This window comes from Urocitellus parryii, chromosome 8 (genome assembly GCF_045843805.1).
Source record: "Urocitellus parryii isolate mUroPar1 chromosome 8, mUroPar1.hap1, whole genome shotgun sequence".
Classification (NCBI taxonomy): Eukaryota; Metazoa; Chordata; class Mammalia; order Rodentia; family Sciuridae; genus Urocitellus; species Urocitellus parryii.
Window position 1 is genome coordinate 117,843,675 of NC_135538.1, and position 4,288 is coordinate 117,847,962.

Genomic DNA, 4,288 nt, shown 5'->3' on the forward strand with positions numbered 1-4,288 from the left:
ACAAAGGAAAAGTGATAGGGTGAGAGACTTTGGTGGGGAGGGAGTTGCAGTTTCCAGCCCTCTCTGGGTGTGCTGGTCTCTGCTCTGTGGGGAACTGCCATATTCACATACCCTGGAAGCTCTCTGAACATAGGTCTTTTTTCTTTTTCTTTTTAATTCTAGGGATTGAACCCTGGGGTATTCTACCACTAAGCTACCTCCCTTGCCCTTTTAATTTTTTATCTTGAAACAGAGTCTTGCTAAATTGCCCAGGCTGGCCTCAATCTTGCAATCCTCCTGCCTCAGCCTTCATGAGCTGGGATTAAGTTGTATAACACTGCACTTGGCTATTTTTGGTGTTACTGACGACTGAACCTATGCCAGGCAAGTACTCTACACTGAACTACATTCCCAGCTCTTTATAAGCAATTTTTGACACAGGTTCTCACTAAGTGGCCCATGATAGTTTCAAATCTACCTCTTCTCCTGCCTTAGCCTCCTGAGAAGCAAGAATTGAGGGGTGTACCACATCAAGTCCCCTGTGGATTTTTATGGAGACTTCTTTGCGTAGACATGATTACTAACAGACTGGGTGGGAAAACCCAGCCAGGCTGGTCTGTTCAGCAGCTTTTCTCCCTTGAGGATATGAGTAAGCATCCCTCTAGAATGAGGGTTTAAGACCTACTCTTCCAACAGGTAGGTCAGAGAATTTCTTTTTCTTTGTGATGCTGGGAATTGATCCCAAAACCTGAAGCATGCTAGTGCTAGACAAACGCTTTACCACTGACCTACACACTCAGGCCCCAGAGAATACTTGCTAAAGGCAGAGGAAGACAGAAGGGAGTTAGAAGCCATGAAGAGTAGACATAAACCAAAGGTGGTAGGAAGATATATACGTCTCATGGATGCTCATGAAACAGATGTCTTTTCCTTTGGTGCTTTCACTAAACACCTGTATATGAAATAATATGGACAAAAACCTACCACAGTAGCTACCAAGAATTAAACCTCCAGGATGCTGAGAAACACTAAAGACTCACTCCCACCTCCCAGCAAAGGATTTACTCTCAAAGTCCCTGGCTTCTTGGCAGTCACCAGTAGGCCCTGGTTTGGGGGTATATATGCAGGGCTGGGAAGGACCAGCAGAGTATCTAATTTTCTTTAGCGACTCTCCATTCCAAGCATGGGTATCAAGGTCTGGAAAGGAGGAGAAGTCCCAGCTCTGGGGACTGTTCTCAGCTGTCCCCATTGTTGTCTGGCTGACTAGGTCAACAGAGGAACCCTGGGGATCCAGAGGCATATACCCCAAGGCCTCTTTTCTATGAAAAGTCTCCTGCTATCTCCAGAGTGACACCCTACAGACCCAGTTTTATTCTTTATAGAACAGTCAGTTTCCATCACCCATACTTATCTTCATCAACAGCAAAAATAAATAACTATTCCCCCTCAAGGGGCAGTAGCAATTCTGCATGGTCTGAAGTAGACAAAGAATGTGCTAGAAGGCCTCCAGTCCGGAGTCCCTGGGTAAGTCATCCTCATTGTCCTCTGATTCTTCTGAGGACTCAGATGCACATTCTGATAAGTCATCTCCCATCTGCTGGAAACTTCCTGACTGTACATCCCATGGGTATTTGGCGGTCACCTTGAATTCAGCCATCTCATATCCAAAAAGCTTTAGGACACAAGCCTGCTCCAGGGTCAGCACATCACCCTTTGTGCACACCTGGTAGTCAGAGAGCAGGGTCACCACACCTCTCTTGAGGGCAATGGGCAGGCCCCGCTACCTCAACTGTGGCTCCATGGAGTGGGGGAACTTCTCCTGGGGCCCTGGATCCAGGCTCAGGGTGAAAGTTGCTTTGTTGCCAGCAGAGGCAAGTCCATTTCTGTGTATTTTGTGAACCACTCATTCATCTCCTCCTTTGTATGGTCGGTAAAAAAGAGACCAACTTCCTCCCTCAACTTCTTGCTCATCTGGTGCAGGCTGTCTCTATCCTTATCAGACAAGTTTCTACCCAAGACCCACCTCATCACCTTGTTTTTGCCAAAAAACGTCAGCTATGTTTCCAGGTATTCCTGATGTCCTTAAGCTTACTGTTCCTCATGTTGGCCGCAGAGAAAATGAAGAGGTACTTGTATATGTCCACACATTTCCAAATCTTTGGGACAATTGATGAGGTTCTGGAGTTCAAGGAGCAGCATGGGTAGAGCAACTGTGGCCTCAGAGGGAGGAAACCTGCTTTTTTTTTCTTTTTTTCTTTGCTAGCAGGGATTAAATCCTTGGGGACTTAGTCACTGAGCAACATCCCCAGCCCTTTTTATTAATTTTTTATTTAAAGATAGATTCTTGTTTAGGGCCTTGCTAAGTTGCCGAGGCTGGCTTTGAACTTGTTATCCTCCTGCTTCAACCTTCCAATTACAGATGTGTGCCACCATGCCTGGCTTCTAGGACTTTAATCTGGTGTCTCCTCACTGCCTTTTACTTGCACTAGAGATACTAATTATAGGAGAAGCCGAGCCATGGATTTAGACCCATGGTATTTCCCAGGCTTCTGACTTATCTGTGACCAACAATGGAATCAATCCTATGGTCCTGCTTTGTTCATTTATTGGTAATCTAGAAACATTTACCTGCACCAAGAAGATTACAGCTAAATGGAAATGTAAGGAGCCTTGTTATCTTCTGATAAAGGGAGGCAGCTTATCTGCACTGCTCTACCTGTATCGAAGGCCAAAGGCATCAGGAGGTGGAATTCCATTCTCTCTATATATATCAATTTATCTTTTGGTAGGAGGTATGAACTCAGGGGTGCTTAACCACTGAGTCATATCCCCAGCCCTTTTTATACTTTATTTTGAGACAGGGTCTCTCTAAGTTGTTTATGGCTTGCTAAATTGCTGAGCTGGTTTTGAACTCACAATCCTCCTGCCTCAGTCTCCTGAGCTGCTGGGATTACAGGTGTGTGTCACCAGGCCTGGTATTGAATTCCATTCTTAGGGAATGAAATCTCTGTCCAGCAGGAGACTGGCTGCTCTCTACCTGCTACACCCCAGGTTGAGCGGGTCAGAAGCAGTACAGATGGGTGGGTGCAGCCACTTGTACCTGCAGCTGGTAACTAGCTAGTCTTTTGACTTTGGGCAGGCAAACAAAACCTGGCTAAGCTTCAGTTGCCTAAACAGCAAAACAGTAATAACATATTTTAGTTTCTAAATAACAGGAATGCTAGGAGGATGGTGTGAAACAATAAATGAGAAATAAATGAGACACTGGGCACAGCACTGGGCACGTAGGAAGGGCTCAATCAAAGCCAGAAATCTTCACAATGGGAGTTTTTGATGCTAATGAAAAAGGTGCTCAATCCTCTCCTCTTCTATCAGGTTCTGTTTCAGTTCCAAGCCTTTCTTGGTGGTTTTGGTTAAGAAAACTTTCTTGGGCTTGGATTTCAGCATCTCACTGAAGCCATGTGCAGCGGATGGCAGTGTGGCCCAATATGATTTAATAGAAATCTTTTTTCTGTCCCCCCAGTGAAAGTTTTTTTTTTTAAGACAAAAATGAGTTTGGTTCTCCTTCCTCTTCACATTATAGCTGCTCTTTGAGGCCCTGGCCTATCTGGGGGTATGTTCAGGGAAAAGGAGGAAGATAAAATTAAAAACAGGAAGTGTGTTACTGGCAGTTAAATGTTTGTGCTCTCTGAGTCTGGATGATGCTCAGAGCAAAGATTTTCTCTTGTGTAAGCTTTTGAAACCTTTCAGATTTCCTTACAGCTCATGTCTGGTATATAGGAAACTCTGGAGTATATTTTGTGTCCACAAATTCTGGGAGTACAAACCATTACCAGTGCAGTCACCTTTTCCAGGATCCACCAACCAGGCCATGTGCCTTGCCTTCTGGATTTCCTGGGCAAGATTGGAAACTTGACTCCATTGCCCCAAACCACCCAACTTCATGTCAGGTAGAAGAAACTCTTGGTTCTCTTAGGAAACAGTTGAGTTAAATTCCAGGCAAGTTGAGATAATCCCTTTCCCACATACTTTGTGGGTAAAGGATAAAATTCATAGAAAGAACAAACCTATTCAAGGATATCCTAAATATGATCCATGCAATACTCTCTGACCACCTTTGGTCAGTGGAGACAGAATAACAAAAACTTGTTTTCTCCATTATTTCGGGCATTCTGCAGAAAAAAGTAAAGAATAGTTTTCACAAGTTCATAAAAAAGATATCTGTGCTAAGATACCCTTTAGTCAGGATAAAATTTGGGGAGTGTAGTTCTGAGAAATTACTCTAACCAGACAACAGTGCCAACAAACA

The 4,288-nt window shown here is 44.2% G+C and overlaps 1 pseudogene; it reads right to left on the bottom strand.

Moving 5' to 3' along the window:
- Positions 1-1,474: 1,474 nt before the first annotated feature.
- LOC113177038 (mRNA turnover protein 4 homolog) lies at positions 1,475-3,426 on the bottom strand (annotated as a pseudogene).
- Between the last annotated feature and the right edge of the window lie 862 nt (positions 3,427-4,288).